A 21,512-nucleotide genomic window follows, 5' to 3' on the forward strand; every position below is an offset into this window, starting at 1 on the left:
GTTCACTTAAACAATTTGAGGCAGTAGCTCCATCCAGAGTGTCCACCATGAGGTGTCAAGTCCAACAGATCTAATACACAGTACTGCCACCAGAGGGCACTGTTGTCCCTCCTTTGACATTATCCAAGATGGCGGTCTGCAGGAAAATTGGCGGGAAAATGACTAAGCCTGTGCTGGGCTGCTGGAGAGAGGAAATAGTGTACTTTATTTATTTCAGAACAATTTATTTAGGGACGGATTTCACGTAGTTTATTTATTACACAGAACAAAACACTCACTCTGGTGTGCTTCACATGTGCAGAACATGCGTGTCACACTGCAGTGTCATGTCACGTCACACATGCTATACTCGTCTCAATATGTGCTTAGCCTGACTATAGTACCGAATAGGGCTGGCAACACGGGGCAGTAGAAAAATGGTAAAAGAGTGTGTGTCAATCAGTGAGCAGTTCAAAAGGTTCAAATGTGTGTGAAATCTTATGGGACGTAACTGCTAAGGTCATCAGTCCCTAAGCTTACACACTACTTCACCTAAATTATCCTAAGGACAAACACACATATCCATGCCTGAGGGAGGACTCAATTCTCCGGCGCGACCAATCAGCGAGCAGTTACAGCGTACTGTGATGGTGTTCCTCATTACAATGTGGCACAGAGATAACATTTGGATGACTTCACATGGGGAAGAATCTTCTGGAAACTGGAAGCAGAAAAAAATGTGACGAATGCAGCCCAGGAGTTTGGCATTGCTCACAGCATTGTTTCACCTGCATTGATAGGGTTCCAAACCACACACACTGCTGCCCAAAAGAGTGGAGGTGATCGACCATGGTCAGCTACAGCAACAGGTGGCCGCTACATTGTGCAACAGGCAAGAAGGGACCCACGTGCTACAGCGGGTGAAACTGCAACCTCATTTAATAGTTGAAATTTATTCCTGAATTCCAACTCTGTTATAGGTATAGTACTACTCAAAGGGACATATGAAAATTTGTGCCGCACAGGGACTGGATTTCCAGCTAACTGCATACGTTCGCCTCACCACTTAGACTATTCGAGCACGATCCCCATACCCACCCAAAATTACATGTGTCACACACCTGTCTATTTCTTCTCGTAAATTAATAATTTATTTACTCACGCTCGCACATCTCGTGATTCCCGTGCAGGTTTTAGAATCGAGACAATGAGAAGTCTTAGACTCATTATTTTTGTCACATTTCCATCTTCGCCTTATACATATTTATATTTAATGATGAACTACAGTTTCAAATTTTGAAATTTGTTCGTTAAGTGAAGGCGAAGACGGTCCTGTGACGAAAATGACAATAATAGTGTATAACTTCTCATTGTTTTGATTCTAAAACCTGCATAGGTAACATGAAATGTGCGGATGTGGGAAAATGAATTAATAACCTATGAGAAGAAATAAATAGATGTGTGACATATGGGAGTTTGGGTCGGTGCAGGTAACTTGCTTGGGTAGCCTAAGTAGTAGGGTGACCGCTCGCGATAAGCAGGAAACCCGGTTTCGAGTCCTGGTCAGGTACAAATTTTCATATGTCGCTTTAAGTTGTAGATCCTATACCTGTTGCAGTTCAGCTGAATTCCAAGAATAAATTTCAATATTAGAAACTGTAGTTCGTCATCAAATATAAACACATTTAACAGGACTAAAAAGCACGCAATCTTACCCTCCACAATGTCACATGACTGCATGGGAGTGGTGTCTTTGCCCAACGACCACTACTTTGTGTTCCGTTGAAACAATCACATCGGTAGCACCGCGTACCATGGTGATCACACACCCTCTTCTGGAACCACACGTTGGTCTGGTCTCTAAAAAGATACCCTTCCGTTGTGGTTGCACCTACGGCATGGCTATCTGTATCGTTGAGGCACGCAAGCCTCCCCACCAACGGCAAGGTCCATGGTTCATTGGGGTTTATGAATAAATTAATAACATTTTTTAACTCTGGATGCATAACAATGGTCTTTCGGACTTGGCAACCTTCTTTTTTGCTAATAAACTGTCTTAGAATAGTTTATGTTTGCTTACGTTCTGTGTAATCCTTGGAAATGTAATTGATTTTCTTTAGGAAAAACATTATATGGTGCAAGTCAAATTAATTTATCTTTATCAATTTAGTAATCTTACAGGTCCAATGCATGGTACGGGTCTTTTTGACGCCTTAGCGAGCAAGCCATCTTCTGAACAACTTATTTGTCTTTGGTGTCCATGGAACATTGTATTGGCAAAATTACTGACAACAGTTAACAGTTCTGGACATCTACACGCATCGTTGAAAAGTGAGAAGTATTAAAAAAGCTACAAATGAGTATTATTTTGGAGGGTGGGTGTATTCTTTTACTTGAGAATCGTTTCAAAGAAGTATAACTTAAGTGTCATCAACAGCGTAATTCTGTAAGACACGTTTAACCTTTACTTCCAGTATGGTTTCCATATTAACTGTTAAAAGCAAAAGAACGTCATCTGAAGCCAGTACAAGTGACCATAATTTTGAATCAACAGTTGCTGAATGGCTTGTAGGTGAAGCTCTTTCTAATCAGGAATACGTCAGTGATTCAGATACTGATGGTCCCTAGGATAATGAATCCGCGTTATTTAGGAGTCTAGGTGGTCGTGATGGAACTCAGTGGAATGAATCACCGCCACCATGCAGCAGAGTTCGGATAGAATGAAAATTTCACCTCAGCCGGTAAGGGATAGTGTAGCTGTCACGCTGAGCACTCACAAAACTCTTACCTCACAAAAAGTATTACTGGAGAGCGTGTGTTGTACTAATTTAGAAGAGAGGCGCATTGCTTGCATCACGAATAAAATTGGAAAATATTACGTCTGAGGAAATAGATGCATTTTTTGGAGTCTGATCAGATAAAACAAATCAGTATTGCATCTACCACAGTAGACTAACAAAGACATAGGGAAGAACTTCAACAAATATTACAATAGGTAATATTTTCACAAGTGTTCCGTTATTTAAAGAACTATTGCAGAAAAAGATTACAGCAATGGAAACTTTCAGGAGACACAAGAAGGAAATTCCTAGAGAAACGAAGGCTTCCAATTCCAAAGAAGTTTCATCCTCATCATGTCGTTTTTAAGATAATGTGACAACTGTAGATTATGTGCCCAAAAAAATAAAAAATGTCGTACTACTCCTTTCCCTGCACCACAGGGCCATAGTAGGTGAAGGACGCAAAAGAAAGGCAGAGCTAGTTTTTTTAATTATAAATTAAGTCAGGTGTCGATTTTCTTTACTAGAAGACACGTACGTACGAACGCATGATACTGTCAAGAAGTTAGCCTTTCAACTTACGGGCAAATGTAATGAGCGTAGTAACCATAAATGCTCTGTGTTTCTATTTTCTCAGAAGCGTCTCAACCAACAGAAGGCAAATCTGACGAAATGAGAAGTTTTATCAAGAATTAGGAAAAGAGAGTCAGCATCTCACACCTTAGAATGTTCTACAAGCCATCGCACGTTGGGAGACTACTCGCCAATAGTCGAAGATTCTGCGTACTGGTAGACGCCAAAAGATGATGTTCGCTGTGCCCATACGGATTAGGCAGAAAAAGTGATCATCCATGCAGCACATGCGCAACACATATTTACGTAATACAATGTAATATCTGTAAAGTACGTATTTTTTGGGAGCAGGGCTTCTGAAGTAATCCCAGTGAAACTGAAAGTTGATTGTTTAATCTCGGAAAAGAACGTAACTTATAACATTGTATATCATCTACTAAACTCACAGTATCATAATAAATACTTTCATATTGGCTCTGTGTCATCATCTTCATAATAATTTGATAATATTGTTTGAGTAAATAACTTTTTGTAATTGTTCGGAGACAGGGGTCCTAAAGATTCCTCTTTTGCTTTTCACGAGTCCAAAGACTCAAGCATCCAAGGGTTATTTGAATAAGTAAACTACCTTGGTCTGTTGATCTGATGGCATTTTTGTGGTATTTACAATGGACCGAGCAGATTTTTCTGACTATTTGTGTGCATCTTAGAACGTCGTATCAGGTAAATGTGTTTTATTTTATTTTCTTCATTCTGAGAAATTATACACTACTGGCCATTAAAATTGCTACGCCACGAAGATGTGCTACAGACGCGAAATTTAACCGACAGGAAGAAGATGCTGTCATATACAAATGATTAGCTTTGCAGAGCATTCACACAAGGCTGGCGCCGGTGGCGACACCTACAATGTGCTGACATGAGGAAAGTTTCCAACCGATTTCTCATACACAAACAGGAGTTGATCGGCGTTGCCAGGTGAAACGTTATTGTGATGCCTCGTGTAAGGAGGAGAAATGCGTACCATCACGTTTCCGACTTTGATAAAGGTCGAATTGTAGCCTATCGCGTTTAAGGTTTATCGTATCGCGACATTGCTGTTCGCGTTGGTCGAGATCTAGTGACTGTTAGCAGAATATGGAATCGCTGGGTTCAAGAGGGTAATACGAAACGCCGTGCTGGATCCCAACGGCCTCGTATCACTAGCAGTCGAGATGACAGGCATCTTATTCACATGGCTGTAACGGATCGTGCAGCCACGTCTCGATCCCTGAGTCAACAGATGGGGACGTTTGCAAGACAACAACCATCTGCACGAACAGTTCGACGACGTTTGCAGCAGCATGGACTATTAGCTTGGAGACCATGGCTGCGGTTACCCTTGACGCCGCATCACTGTCAAGAGCGCCTGCGATGGTGTTCTCAACGACGAACCTGGGTGCACGAATGGAAAAACGTCATTTTTTCAGACGAATCCAGGTTCTGTTTAGAGCATCATGATGGTCGCATCCGTGTTTGGCGATGAAAGGGTCCTGTAGCCACCTTTCACTAGTCCAGTAGCCCATTTTCACTAGCATTTCTCTTTCTTTTCCTTGTTTCTCTTTTCTCATAACTCTCATAGTGGTTTGATTGAATGAATATCGTTGTGTGTCACGTTGCTAGACGGTGGCGTAGTCTGCTACAGAAAGTCTGCGATAGTAATACAGATTCAGCAGCAGTTATACAGAATAGCCAACTCTCGTAGTGGTCAAGTAGGCAAAGATGTTTGCGCTACTTGTGAGAAATCCACCTGCGTTAGGTGGATACCTAGAAATTGCGTCTCCACAAACCACTTGGGCACGCAGGTGTACTGCAAAACGTGTACCGTTTCACGAGTTATTGCGATCAGTTATCAGGCAACAGCAGTTGTATGAGTGATTCAAACCAATGATTATAAGCTGGACAAGCTTCGACAAAGGAAAGGGAGGATGCTGTGTTCTCTCAGTTTCCTGCTGAGATGCCGAGAGGGGGAGGTAGTTCCAGTTTTCGCCAGGATCAAGCATCATGTTAACTCGAGAGCGGCAAACAGGATAAAACACCGAGCTAGTCTCGCTCTTGTTAGAGAGAGAGTGCGCGACCTGCGCCACCGGCTGGATGTTTTGCCCAGGGAGTTGCTGTATCTTCACCTAACTATAGCAGCTTCCTTGACCACTCAGGACTGGGACCAGGTTGACGGTGCCTCCTGGTCTCTAGCAGAATGCACCAGTAAGAATTCAATGGCACGCCAACTAGCCAAGTTTGAGCGCCTGAACAACAAGGCGCAACAGACTGGGGACACACGCACGGTGGTCAATCTAAGTGACAAGCAGCTCGATGAGACCACCTTAAAAGTACTTAGCAAGGGGCTCAATTTCGCAGTGACCCCTAGAAATGTGCCTGTCACAGCTTTCATCAGTGCAGTTGAGCAAGTGGCCAACACGCTACCTTCTAGTGTGGCCGAAGAGATCCGAAGAGAGACCTGCAGGGCGCTCAACAAGACCAAGCCACCGAAATCCAACATTTCAGGTGATGAAAGGGTGGCCCTGAGGCGTCTCCGGGAGGATGACAGCATTGTGGTGTTGCCCACAGACAAGGGGAACTCTACAGTCATCCTAAAGAAAACAGAATATGACAGAAAGGTGCAACAACTTCTGGAGGATCCTGCATACAGGTCAATAGCAAGCGACCCTACAGAGAAAGTAGACAAAAAGACCAGGGCTCTGTTGAAGGAGATGGGCCTGCCTGAACAAGTCATCAAGAAGCTGCGTCCCAAAGCGCCAGCACCACCTAGACTTTATGGGCTCCCCAAGGTTCATAAGGATGGGGTTCCACTGAGACCTATTGTCAGCAATATTGGCGCAGCAACTTACCCTACTGCGAAATACCTGAAGATGATGTTGACACCACATGTGGGTAAATGTGCACATCACATCCGGAACTCAGAGGATTTCCTGCAACGACTGGGCCAGCAACACATCACAGACACAGACATCATGGTTAGTTTCGATGTGGTGTCTCTCTTCACACGGGTACCACTGAAGGAGTCACTTGAGCTTATTGGAGAGAAGTTCGATGGGGCTCTTCTTGATCTATTCAGGCATGTACTCACCTCGACGTACTTCCTATATGGGGGTCAATTTTACGAACAAACAGAAGGGGTGGCTATGGGCAGCCCTCTATCACCAGTGGTGGCCAACCTATTTATGGAAAGGTTTGAAGAGGAGGCACTCTCTTCAGCCACATATCAACCCAAGTGCTTTTTTCGGTATGTGGATGATACCTTTGTCATCTGGCCCCATGGTAGAGAGAAGTTAGATGAGTTCCTGCTACATCTGAACTCTTGCCATCCGAACATTCAGTTCACAATGGAAATGGAGAAGGATGGACTACTTCCTTTCTTGGATGTTCTGGTGAAGAGAAAGGCAGATGGCACATTTGGACACAGTGTGTACCGCAAACCTACGCACACTGACTTATACCTACAAGCCAGCAGTTGCCACCATCCAGCACAGAAGAATGGAGTGCTCAAAACACTGGTCCACAGAGCACAAACTCTGTCAGATACTGATAGTCTGGCCACAGAAATAGAACACTTACAATCAGTGTTCAGCAGGAATGGGTACTCCTCTAGAGATATCCAGAAGGCACTTCAACCTGCTAACCGGCCAAAGGATCAAGAAGAAGAACCGGAAGAGGCAAAGAAGATGGCATACCTGCCATATGCCGGACCTATCTCTGCCAAGATCAGCAGGATTCTCCAGAAATATGACATCAAGAGCATATTTTGCCACCCACCAAAATTGGGGCTATGCTGGGGAATGTAAAAGATGACCTGGGGCTACGCAAGCCAGGTATTTACAACATACCATGCCAGTGTGGGATGTCATACATTGGCCAGACCACCAGAACTGTGAACATCAGGTGTAAAGAACACCAGAGACATACCAGACTCAGGCAGGCAACTAAATCAGCCATAGCAGAGCATTGTCTGGAACTTGGTCATTCAATGGATTACAATGACACCAAGATTGTGACACAGACCTCAAGATTTTGGGACAGTGTCATTAAAGAAGCCATTGAGATTAAGGTCACAGACAATCTAATCAACCGTGACTCGGGATACCAAATCAGCACTGCCTGGAATCCAGCACTTGAGCTTGTGAAAACTCAACGCAGGACACTCCGGGATTCTACAAGAAATAGAAGTGGAGACCGAGAGAACAGCCGTGAGACAAGGTGTCTGACATTGGAGACCAGATCTGACACACCCCAGATCATGAACTCGACTTCAGAAGACAGCCAGGCCGGGCGCGGACGGCGGAGGGAACACCAGCGACCAGAGAGGGACAATGTAGCCGCGTCTGACGGGCGCGGACCTCAGACGGAACACACGACGCGGCGTGGACCGATTAGGGAGCGCCCAGCACGAAACAGAAGTGGAAATCATAGTAACAGTCAGGAGATAGAGTACCCAACATCTCAGACCAGGTCTGACACACCTCAGATGATAACCACATCCGTTGAGGACGGCCAGAACGGGCGCCGACGGCAGTCGGAACATCTGCGACTGGAGGGGTCCATTGAAGCTGAGTCTGGCGGGCGCGGACCACAGATGGAACACTCGACCCGGCGCGGACCGATTAGGGAACGCCCAGCTCCTCCCAGGCATAAATACTGGACTCGATCGAGCCAAGGACCAGTCTCAGGTAGCACCTGAAGAAGACAGCGAGGCACGCTGTTGAAATATCGTGCGAGTACGACGCGAACATCCGGCTGGATTCCCGAATATCCAAGATGACATAACGGTGTATGTATCGATGCTTTTCTTTAATGTTTTAGGAATTAATGTTATCAGGAATTGTGTACATGCCTCACATCCATATCTTAGGAATAAATGATTTTATACACAATCTTCTCTTACATTCCGAGGTTACGCTTTTGCACCTAAGCCACTCACCTCGTAGCTTTCCTGTTAGCACATCCAACGCGTTTCCTTACGCACAGGTCCAGTGATTAGTTTCCCCTTTTATTTTAAAACAAATGCTTTAGATTAAGTCTTATTTTCAGGTGTGTTGCTGGGAGCTGGTCTTCTGCACAGTGTTCATGCATGTACTATTTTACTTTAAATGATTGATTCTCGTGGACAGTGCACGGGAAATACTATTAATTACATCACATCTCCTATGAGCGATATCACGACGTACGAATTTTTATGAGCTATTGGTCTGTGATGAAATTAATTTATTTTCCGACTCGGCCAAACCTTTGATTAGTTGTATGGCTAAGGTCGGTGGCGACCCTAATCGTCTCACGTTAGCTTCACAATCAATAAGCATTTCCATTCCCACTCCTAACGTAATAACCCGCAGAAACAGGTTAGTTACAGCGACATCGCGATGAACGCACATTGGAAGCGTGTATTCGTCATCGCCATACTGGCGTATCACCTGGCGTGATGGTACGGGGTGGCATTGGTTACACCTCTTGTTCGCATTGACGGCATTTTGAACAGTGGACGTTACATTTCAGATGTGTTACGACCTGTGGCTCTACCCTTTACTCGATCCCTGCGAAACCCTACATTTCAGCAGGATAAGGCACGACCGCATGTTGCAGGTCCTATACGGGCCTTTCTGGATGCAAAAAATGTTCGACTGCTGCCCTGGCCAGTGCATTCTCCAGATCTCTCACCAATTGAAAACGTCTGGACAATGGTGGCCGAGCAACTGGCTCGTCACAATACGCCTGTCACTACATTTGATGAACTATGGTGTCGTGTTGAAGCTGCATGGGCAGCTGTACCTGTACACACCATCCAAGCTATGTTTGACTCAAGAAAAAAAAGACGCATGTCTGATAATCGTGATAATAGAGCGAAAACTTTTGTTATAAGTTTTGATTTGTGATTTTTATTCAGCAAATACGGATGGTGTCGAACGTTAATCGGTGACAGGAAGTGAACCACTTACCATCGAAAATTGTTTCTGTTGTGAGGTGGCTTGCTTGCGGTGAAATAAGGTTAGGCAAAGTATTGTGAAAGTATATGGCAACAAAAATAACAACAGTTTACAAAAATTTATTAACAGAAATATTGCGCTAGTTAAATTTGGTCTGAAGCTGGTGCGAGGAAATAGTTTAAAATTCACTTGCTCTGATCTAGCTGTATGGTCTAGTCCTGAATCCAGTGAAGGATAACTACGATCACTTGTAGAATGTGCGGTTTGGTTGTTTTCGGCGGCGACTATAGACAAGGTCCTGATATTACTTTGTGGTGCTGTCGATAGTCTGCGGATACTGGGCGGATACTGATTCGTTTGGAGCCGTGTGCCAGCTTATACCTGCGTTCGGCGGATTGGTGTCCACTTGGCAGCTATTTGGGTGACGCTGGACGGATGCATAAAATAGTCGTTGCCTTGCGGCGCCCTCTCTGGAGGGTAGAGTTAACTCTGCTGCCCACGTTGCAGACAGCTTTGCGCTCCACTATGTAGGGCTGTGTTCCGATCTTCCGGAGGACGCAGCAAAGACAGACGTGCTAGTATTTCATGGTTTATCGAATTTAGTGCGAGATATTTGGCTTTAAGGTGTTGAATGTTTGGATGACTTTCAAAAATAATTTGCAAGTGTTTTACGTGGCAATTATGATGTGGCATTCGTTTTGATTATATCAGAGGTCCAGGCTAAAGATACCTTTTTGAAAGCCAGACTTATTTGTTTTCTGCTAACTAAGGGTGATTAGGCTCGAAGGATATCATATAACCCTAAAACCACTTCACATACAGCGCATTGTTTGTGAATTTTCAGTTAGTTCTCGGTATTTTAGAAAGTTACAAGTGATTATCACAGTTTTCATGTTAAACACGGGGAAATATTGATTTTAATTTTTCAAGAGTATCTTTCCTTTTTTTGGCGCATTATTTTGAATGCATATATCATGGTTCATGATTACCTGGGTAAAGACGTCTTCTTCAGACGATAAAATGCTGTAAAATTGTGTAATGGTGCTCAATGGAATGAACAGAACATTTTAAAATGTTTAGTTCAACTTAATCAGTTCAAAATTTCCACTGAATTACGAGTGAATCCTGTAGGAAATGATTACACTGATATTATAGTAAATATTTTGTTACAATTAACACCTGTACCATACAAATACGGAAAGAAAAAACAAATGCTGTAAGACAGAAGAAAAGTATTCAGATCGTTCTTTCACGAGTACAGTCTTGCTGTGAAGCGTTGAAGATCACTGTGATATTGTTGTTCAATACTTGCCTCTTTGCAACACAATGGAATCAGACAAATATGTTTAATTCCAATAGCTGTTCATTACTTACGTAAATTTGAGTGTAATGCCCCTTAAATAGTTTGAAATTTCAGAATAAGATTTTCACTCTGCAGCGGAGTGTTCGCTGATATGAAACTTCCTGGCAGACTAAAACTGCGTGCCGGACCGACACTCGGACTCGGGACCTATGCCTTTCGCGGGCAGTTGCTCTACCAACTTTTTTTTTAAATCTCTTTATGTTTGTTTTCGTTCGTTGTATCTGCTCGGGGCGGACGTCGCAAGACGCCCGTTTCAGTTTGTCGTTGATCCATTAACTCAGTTTTTTTTTTTTTATTACAGAGGGCAGCTAACCCTCTGACCGACCACGCTGAGTTACCGTGCCGCCTGAACTGAGCTACCCAAGCACAACTCACGCCCCATTCTCACAACTTTACTTCTGCCAGTACCTCGTCCCCACGTCCCGAGTTCGAGTCCCGGTCTGGCAAACAGTTTTAATCTGCCAGGAAGTTTCAGTTTGAAATTTATTTGTTTTATTTATTTATTTTATTTATATCGTTAGGGGATCATCTAAGGACCACGATAAGCTTACTACCATTATGATTTATGAGTCAAAGATGTTGAAGATAGTTTTCGACCATTTTGAATCATTCATTCGTATTAATAATTCAGCATAAAACCGAACTCTGCGTTTGTGCATTGTGCCTGTACTTTTTTCTGTTTTAGCATATGTTTCTTGTTTCAGTTTTTTGTGTAGATTTAGTTTCTTTAAAATAGACCCACTGCGCTGGGTAAACCTCATTTGTTTGCTAAATAATTCCTTCCCTAGTAAACGGCCCTCCGAATGAGTAATACACTTAGATGCATACAGACACATTGATTTTATGACATAGTCATCATGATGAAATTTGTTATTTATGGAAAAGTACTTTTTGTTGTAAATGTATCGTGTAGTTCAAAACCTAGATTTTTTTTCAAGTCATGATAATGTAGCCTGTTGGCTGTAGTCCACTCAGCAAAATATTTAATCATATTAATGACCTGGATTGTTCTATGTATGATGTTTAAGTGGATTGTATTACCTTTAATATTCTGTTTCTCAAAAAAATTGCAAACTAGTGTGTTCTACTACTCCCTCCAGTTTATTTATTTATTGAAAACAAAAGTTTACCGGCTTTCGAGTAGAAACGGCTTAGTTTCCAGGAACATACCTCTTTCTGGAAAGTGAAGTTGCTGTTTGTGAAAGAGAATGAGTTCGTGTACGAAGATAAAAGTACACATCCTGCAGCAGAAATCTTTGGTTGCCATGACTGATAGAGCAGTCCACAAATCACTTGTAGATGTCTTAATTCAATGGCATAAAGGACATCTGCAGGCAACAGGTGCTAAGCGAACCTACGAAGTGCTAAAATATACGTTTTTATTTATCATTGTAACCACTGTTGCGTTAATTTCAGTGCTGTGCCACTCTATGCAGAGTTGTCACCGACATTCGCAGCCTATCAGCTTCAACAAAAGTATCTCGGCATTAAACTTCATCCTAAGCTACATAAATGTTCCGTTGCAGTCACGGACCGCATTTCTCTCAGATATTTTCACATACCTTGTGCTGCAAGTTACGGCCTGCTTCTTTGAACTTTATTATCCCTGTTATTATAAGTATGTGCGTAAAACTTTCAGCCTGTCATTTAGCGAAACAAATGCGGCGTCTCGAATCTTGTGGTTACTATCAAGGACAAGAAATCTGAATTTACGTCCTGGGCACAGAACTGGTCTCCATTGCATAACAGTCTGGGTGCGATCACAAAGCTGCATTCGTTTCACTACACTCCGTTTTAGAAACGGAAAAAAATAGTTATTCGTAAAATAATATAGTTACACTCTTTGCACCCGATGTCCCCGTCACGAAATTATAAATTTTTGAAATCGTCCATCGTGATGTTTTCATACTTCTTATAGTTGTATTCCAAAGTTAAAAGTAATTTTACATGGCACTATATTCATCTATTTACTTTCGCTCGATAGTACGGCGGTTACAGGCAGCTCAAATCTCGGTGGTATCGTGCTAAAGCTGCATGGGCCGCTGGATCTGTACACGCCATCCAAGCTCTGTTTGACTCAATGCCCAGGCGTATCAAGGCCGTTATTACGGCCAGAGGTGGTTGTTCCGGGTACTGATTTCTCAGGATCTATGCACCCAAATTGCGTGAAAATGTAATCACATGTCAGTTCTAGTATAATATATTTGTCCAATGAATACCCGTTTATTATCTGCATTTCTTGCTGATGAAGCAATTTTAATGGCCAGTAGTGTATATCGCAGTCGTGTTTGAAGGGGGATCTGTCAGGCAAAGGAAGCAATTTCGATGGATGCTTCAACGTATCTCATCACATGTGCTGCTGACCTATCAGTAGTTTCCTGAACAAGGACCAGAAGCTCAGGATCACAAACCTCCCTGATGTAGCAATTGTCCTCAATATGCTGGAGTAGGGACCATCTTTCTTGTGATGTCACCCCTCGAACCATCACATTCGACCAAGTTAACTTGTAACAGACACATGGACATCACTATCAGACAGATCGAATTGGGACTACAGCGTTCATATGAGATATCTGGGTTGTCTTGAAATGGCATGTGCTTCATCAGTTTAGCCTGTAGCACAAATGCCGAACTGTTGAGTCAGACAAATGTTCAGATCTGCGTGAATTCCTATGGAATCAAACTTCTGAGGTCATCGATCCCTAGACTTGCACACTAATTTGTGGTAAGGTCCTATGGGACCAAGCTTCTGAGGTTATCGTTCCCTAAGCTTACTTACTACTTAATCTAACTTAAACTAACTTATGCTAAGAACAACACACACATCCATGCCTGAGGGAGGACTCGAACCTGCGGCGGGAGGGCCGCGCACTCCGTGACATGGCGCCTCAAACCACGCGGCCACTCCGCGCAGCTGATTCAGACAGACCCACATCTGCATCAATGCTCCAACGTTAACCAATTATGTAGACAAAACTATTCGCTCTGTTATGGGCATGTGGACAAGACATAGTCAAGTACACAGTCGTCGCTGAGTTCAACCCCCTTCTACATGCTAGACCCATTCATCTTAGGAGAAGCGTGCCATTTGACGCTGAGGCGGCAGACTAGCTCTTTCATTAACCTTACCACTTAATTTGACTGTACTTCATTGACTGAACTCTGGTAATACTAATATTTATTTTTACACAAGAGAAGTATCGGCTGGGTGTGTGTTTGTGTGTACGTGTGGGTTTGCGTGCGTGTGTGAGTGTTCTGAACACACTCCAGGTTTCAATTATGCTGGATAATTCTTTTTTGCGATTTTAGTGGTTATTACTGTATGATGCAAACATCTTTTAATGCGAATGTTGTTCAGCGTATATTAAAAGTCAACAAAGAGACGCACTGCAGAACGATATAAGAAGTATGGAAAATAGGAAAAAATAAGTATTAACAACCATATGCGTTCGAAATTGGGCATGATCAAATAATCCTTGGCTTCATCGTCTGTCTCGTATACTGCAATACTTAGATCACACATGAGCTGCTCTTTTTTCATGTTGAGACGACATGTATTTCATACTGGAGGTGGCAAGCTAGACGGAGCAGTGGTTAAGACTCAGGAGTTGTCTCAAGGGAATGAGGGTCAATTACCGTCCATCCATCCTTACTTAGCATTCCTTAGATCGCTTGAAGTGATTGCGTAGGTGATTCCTCACAAATACGGCTAGAGCACTATCGTGACACGTCGCTCTCCAAATGAAGTAGTGCTCCGTCTCTGTCAGCGTCATGAGACGTTAAGCGATTATCGGCCTTTTTTTCTCCATTGGAGATCCATAGAAGTCAATTGCTTCCTCGGATGTGTACGTTATTTGGCAGACCGGAAGTATCCACGATTCAACCAAGAATTCAGTTTTTTGCAGTTCTATATCCGTGTTTCCTTTTATTTCTGATTTACATTTCAAATAGATGACACGTTACACATATATCTTATGACAACGAAATATGTGAACTTTGTAATGATTTTAGAGCACGGTTTTCAGTTATAGTTTGTTCCTCCCAAATACTAGGTATTACAATGTTATCTTGCTAGCGGTCTGTAATAAGTTATACTGAAATATAATGCCATGTAGGAAAAAACCGAAAATATGAACTGCAACAGCGGTCGTCGTAAAGCTGGACGATACTCTATCACCGTTTTGTTCTAAGGCGTGGTAAAAAAACTGTTTTCTTTGAAGTCCATTACAGGTATTTATTGAGGTTTTCACAATTTTCAAGTAGAATATTTGAGTGTATGATTGGTCGCAGTCTTTGGGAAGATGCGACTGATAACACAGTTGTCTACCATTTTAATAATTGTTAGAATATCCTAAATATTTCAGAATGTTTTGTTTTGTTTCGTGGGATGAAGGACAACAGAACATGGAAGAGTACGAATATGTTTATTTTGATTTTAAACTACATGATGCGCCATCAGTGAACTGTACATCGTGATCTTCTTGCCGGGTTCACATTTCTGGAAAAGAAGAAAGTACAAGAATTACTTTCACACAAAAATCTGAACAAATCACAGTCAAATGGGTAGCGACCATGAGTCTTCAGTAGCGGATCAGTGCTTAAAAGTACCATCACAGATCACTTTCTAATTGAATGCATTGAGAACTATAATGACAGGCAGTAATGGGAAAAAAATGTGGAGAAATGGCTACGCCGATGGAAAGAAACTGAAAGATGTCAAAGCTGTTACCTTTCAGCCGAGGTAGGGGTATGAGTAGCCCAGGGCCCTGGCGTAGGCGTAGGGCGCGGTGTATCCGTAGTGAGGGCTGTACGCCGAGTAGCCGTAGCCATAACGCACCAGCTGCGCCGACGCCACGGCCAGCAGAGCCAGAGTCAGCACAACCAGGACCTGCAACAAAATCCTTTCTCTATACGTCCCCTTTGAAACTGCCCAGTTTTCCCCAAGTCAGTACGGTGACCATCATTCGCAAATATCCCTAGTAATGCCATGATTTATCGATTGGCCTTTTCCTTGCATAAAAAAGTGGTTCTTCAAAAAGAGGTCCGTTATTGATCAGCTATAGTCAACAAACCCTAAGCCCTTTTTTGAAGCACCATGATAGCTACGTTAAAACTACACTACTGGTCATTAAAATTGCTAAACCACGAAGGTGATGTGCTACAGACGCGAAATTTAACCGACAGGAAGAAGATGCTGTGATATGCAAATAATTAGCTTTTCAGAGCATTCACACAAGGTTGGCGCCGGTGGCGACACCTACAACGTGCTGACATGAGGAAAGTTTCCAACCGATTTCTCACACACAAACAGCAGTTGACAGGCGTTGCCTGGTGAAACGTTGTTGTGATGCCTCGTGTAAGGAGGAGAAATGCGTACCATCACGTTTCCGACTTTGATAAAGGTCGGATTGTAGCCTATCGGGATTAAGGTTTATCGTATCGCGACGTTACTGCTCGCTTAGGTCGAGATCCAATGACTGTTAGCGGAATATGGAATCTGTGGGTTCAGGAGGGTAATACGGAACTCCGTGCTGGATCCCAACGGCCTCGTATCACTAGCAGTCGAGATGACAGGCATCTTATCCACATGGCTGTAACGGATCGTGCAGCCACGTCTCGATCCCTGAGTCAACAGATGGGGACGTTTGCAAGACAACAACCATCTGCACCAACAGATCGACGACGTTTGCAGCAGCATGGACTATCAGCTCGTAGACCATGGCTGTGGTTACCCTTGACGTTGCATCACAGTCAGGAGCGCCTGCGATGGTGTACTCAACGACGAACCTGGGTGCACGAATGGCAAAACGTCATCTTTTCGGTCGCATCCGTGTTTGGGACATCGCGGTGAACGCACACTGGAAGCGTGTATTCGTCATCGCCATACTTGCGTATCAACCGGCGTGATGGCATGGGGTGCCATTGGTTACACGTCTCGGTTACCTCTTGTTCGCATTGACGGCACTTTGAACAGTGGACGTTACATTTCAGATGTGTTACGACCCGTGACTCTACCCTTCATTCGATCCCTCCGAAACCCTACATTTCAGCAGGATAATGTACGACTGCATGTTGCAGGTCCTGTACGGGCCTTTCTGGATACAGAAAATGTTCGACTGCTGCCCTGGCCAGCACATTCTCCAGATCTCTCACCAATTGAAAATGTCTGGTCAATGGTGGCCGAGCAACTGACTCGTCACAACACGCCAGTCACTACTCTTGATGAACTGTGGTATCGTGTTGAAGCTACATGGGCAGCTGTACCTGTACACGCCATCCAACCTCTGTTTGACTCAATGCCCAGGCGTTTCAAGGCCGTTATTACGGCCAGAGGTGTTTGTTCTGGGTACTGATTTCTTAGGATCTATGCACCCAAATTGCGTGAAAACGTAATCACATGTCAGTTCTAGTATAATATACTTGTCCAATGAATACCCATTTTTCATCTCCACTTCTTCTTGGTGTAGCAATTTTAATGGCCTGTAGTGTAGATGGATCTATGTACAGCTGCAGCCGTGTTCCAAAACGTAAGCATTTTGCTATACACGGTTGTTTATACAGAGGTTGGAGACAAAAATTTGGAAACACCAAAAACACGAAACATTACCATGTCTAATGCCGTGTAGGAAAACCGTTGATATTCAAAACAGCTTCCAGTAGTCTCGGAATGGATACATACAGGGCTGTTATGGTTTTCAAGGAAATCTTATATCATTCTCCCTGCAAACATTGGCAAGTTCGGGTAACGATAATGGAGGTGGACAGTAATCACTCACCCTCCTCTCCAAAGTAGACCACAAAGGCTCAATAATATCGAGAACTGGTGTCTGTAGTGGCCAGGGGAAATGCAACAATTAATTCATCCTCGTGCTCACAAAACCAGTCTTGGATTATGCGGCCTGTGTGAACAGTGGTCCTGTCTTCTTGGAATACAGCATGAACATCAGGGTACAAACATTGTAGCATCGAATGGACTCGATCAGTCAAAATAGTCACTAAATCAATTTCAGAAATACTACCTTGTAGAGCAACCATGAAACACGTGGAATACCACGATATGGCTGCCCTAATCATCATCGAGTCCCCTCGATGTTTCACTCTTGGGGTGCAAAACAAGACGCATCCGAGCAAATTACTTACTTATATTGCTTTATATTCCAGATTTTATGGCTTCGGCACCACGTTTTCCTGTTATGGGCATTTCCATCAATGACGTGGGTAGTTTTGGAATTCCATTTCTCCATGGGATTCTCAGCTTACGAAGTTCTCTTACTACTGATTTGGTGGTGACAGGGTTTCCTTTTCAATGACCGTCTGTGACGATAACTCAACACACACTTTCGTCCGCGTTTGACTTAGCGGATGATATTTTTCCGCTTTGCTGTGTCCGATATAGATATTCGATATGGTGCCTCTTGAGAAACCAAGCGCTTCCGTTCTCATGGTTACAGAGGAACCAGCCTTACGAGCACCAAAAAGTTACCTTCGTTCAAAGTCATTTTACACCGGCACAAATGCACTCACAACCACACAGAACATTGTTGAGAACAAGACTAACACTTTCAACGTATTGAAGACATTACACAGATACCGTTCGTGGTCAAATACAACAGCGCAACGTGCAAGCTTGGCTAACATCTACATTTACGTTCAAGCATACATTTCTCCCTCTGCTTTCACATTTTTGTAAATTATCAGTAACAGTGTATTCTCCTATATCTGTTTATAAAACTGCCTAACGCTTTAGTTTTCTCTTTCAGCGTCTTTGTACCTCTCAGCAGTCGAACCAATGGTTCCAGTGGATTCATCATTTTGCACGCGTTCAAGAGGAAAGAAGCAATATGAGAATTCCAGAGAACATGTTTATTAACGGATGCATTTAGTACTTAACAGAAGTTCAGACTCCCGCTCTGTGGAGAGCGAAGGCACTGCACGGTATAAATTTAAGATAGAGCTAATTGTGCCTTCTGATTCAGATACGCCCCAAGAGAGTTTTACATTTCTTCGCAGCAAACACTCGCTCAGGTGTTCTTCTCCAATGCCAAACCTAATTATAATGGCAAATTTTACGAATGATTACACACATCGAAAACAAACAGTCGTACAATTATCAGCTTTTATTGCAGTTACGATCAGTAACAAGATGGTCTGTGTCAGAGCTATCACCTTGGCAATCTAAGGGTGAACCTGCATAGTCCACATGTTCACTCAGGAACAGACTGTTGGTAGTGACATACACCCACAACCATTTAGAGTTTCAGGCCACTTGTAATGAAATGTACCGTTTTGTCATCCGGATTTAGATTTTCCATGGTTTCCTTAACTCACTTAAGGTAATGGTGGTACAGTTGTGTCATAAAGGCAGTGACCAACTTTTCGGTTACAGTTCGATATTATACTTCGTTTCCGTTGCTCTTCACATCGATGGGCTTTTAAAACCATTTCTCTTCCTTCGGAGTTAACTGCTCCTTACGAAAACCTGTTGCTAGTATTCCACCATCAGGAAGAGCTAGTTCCGACTCTACAATGAATTATTTGGCGCAAAAAATATTACTTGCCATTTATGGAACATGCCAGAAATACTGTGCCATTATAGGTTCTATGAAGCATACTAAAGCATTCATTGTGATTACGTAGATGTTGCCAGTGTAATAAATGATGATGCTCTTCACGCACATACAATCGGATTTCATCGTGCAGATAGCACAATATTTCGACGGTCCAACTGACCGCAATCTTCACGTGAAACTGCAGGTATACAACCACGCTGGAGCTGAGGTAACATCAGCTGCCTTATTTGATGTTACTTCAGTTTCGGCATCAGTGTGAACCTGCAGTCTCACCTGAAGATGGCAGCCAGTCGGACTGTCGAAATATTTTGTCGTCAGGACGACGAAATCCAGCTACACACCTGCGAAGAGCATCAACATAAAAATTCATTATTTACAGTTGAGACTGTTAATAGTAACACACATCTTTCTTACGTAATACCAAACAAATTACTCAATTTAAATATCTTGGTTCAGTTGTGATCGGTAATACATACGCAGGGTTACCAGCACCTTCGATTTGGTCAACTAGATGTCCATAAAATTTCGTGAACAGTTCGAGTCTAGGTAAATTTTTCCATATTTTGAAAAGTATGTATTAAAAAAAACTAAACTTCTCCCGAACTGGCTATGGAGCCCCAACGGTACCGACCGGCCGCCGTGTCATCCTCAGCCCATAGGCGGCACTGGATGCGTATATGGAGAGGCATGTGGTCAGCACAGCGCTCTCCCGGCCGTATGTCAGTTTCCGAGACCGGAGACGCTACTTCTCAATCAAGTAGCTCCTCAGTTTGCCTCACAAGGGCTGAGTGCAGTCCGGAAAAGTATGTATTATATATAGAAGAGTTAAGCCAAAGCCGATGTATCCATTTAGATTGTTGTATAGTATTCATGGAACTTTGAAGTACTAATACAATTAACAACAGAACGCAGCATGTTCTTCTCAATGGAGAGACGTCTACAGACGTTAAAGTAACCTCTGGCGTGCCACAGGGGAGTGTTATGGGACCATTGCTTTTCACAATATATATAAATGACCTAGTAGATAGTGTCAGACGTTCCATGTGGCTTTTAGCGGATGATGTTATAGTATACAGAGAAGTTGCAACATTAGAAAATTGCAGCGAAATGCAGGAAGATCTGCAGCGGATAGGCACTTGGTGCAGGGAGTGGCAACTGACCCTTAACATAGGCAGATGTAATGTATTGCGAATACATAGATAGAAGGATCCTTTATTGTATGACTATATGATAGCAGAAAAAACACTGGTAGCAGTTACTTCTGTAAAATAGCTGGGAGTATGCGTACGGAACGATTTGAAGTGGAATGACCACATAAAACTAATTGTAGATAAGGCGTGTGCCAGGTTGAGATTCATTGGGAGAGTCCTTAGAAAATGTAGTCCATCAACAACGGAGGTGACTTACAAAACACTCGTTCGACCTGTACTTGAGTATTTCTCATCAGTGTGGGATCCGTACCAGGTCGGGTTGACAGAGGAGATAGAGAAGACCCAAAGAAGAGCGGCGCATTTAGTCATAGGGTTATTTGGCAAGCGTGATAGCGTTACGGAGATGTCTAGCAAACTCAAGTGGCAGACTCTGCAAGAGAGGTGCTCTGCATCGCGGTGTAGCTTGCTGTCCAGGTTTCGAGAGGATGCGTTTCTGGATAAGGTATCGAATATATTGCTTCCCCCTACTTATACCTCCCGAGGAGATCACGAATGTAAAATTAGAGAGATTGGAGCGCGCACGGAGGCTTTTCGGCAGTCGTTCCTCCCACGAACCATACGCGACTGGAACAGGAAAGGGAAGTAATGACAGTGGCACGTAAAGTTGGGTGGCTTGCGGAATATAAATGTAGATGTAGATGTAATTAATGCCGACTGCACTGAGGTATATAACATATCTGTAACAACATTTAAGTTATGACTTTAGAAATTTTCAAACGTTTTCATTTAATGAGTTATATTTTTCTGATTGTATCTGTAACCTGCAAATGTCTTTCGGTTTAATGAAAAATCTTGAAGAAGTAAAAGCGCGCACTGGTCTGGCACTCGAGTCTGAACTTTCAATTTCGGCTGCAACACTCTTGCCGACTGAGACATAATTTGGAAGACTCACAGAGACCGAAGATTTGAGTCGAGTCCGCTGAGCTGAGCAAAGCAGTAACTCACCAGCTTGTACATGGTGCAGATGTTTCTGATTGGCTTCAGAGAAGACTGACAGGCCGACGGGAGTGAGCACTTTTATAGCACCCGCGGAAGGTGTGTCCCGGCCATGGCCTTCCTAC

The 21,512-nt window shown here is 43.2% G+C and overlaps 1 long non-coding RNA gene across 1 annotated transcript; it reads right to left on the reverse strand.

The window, feature by feature from the left end:
- Positions 1 to 15,077: 15,077 nt before the first annotated feature.
- LOC124555431 lies at positions 15,078 to 21,512 on the reverse strand. The gene is made up of 3 exons (XR_006968554.1): positions 21,397 to 21,512; positions 15,400 to 15,558; positions 15,078 to 15,168 (listed from the first exon to the last, which is right to left on the reverse strand). It is a non-coding gene; the product is annotated as an uncharacterized LOC124555431 (long non-coding RNA).

The sequence above is a fragment of the Schistocerca americana genome, chromosome X (genome assembly GCF_021461395.2).
Source record: "Schistocerca americana isolate TAMUIC-IGC-003095 chromosome X, iqSchAmer2.1, whole genome shotgun sequence".
Classification (NCBI taxonomy): domain Eukaryota; kingdom Metazoa; phylum Arthropoda; class Insecta; order Orthoptera; family Acrididae; genus Schistocerca; species Schistocerca americana.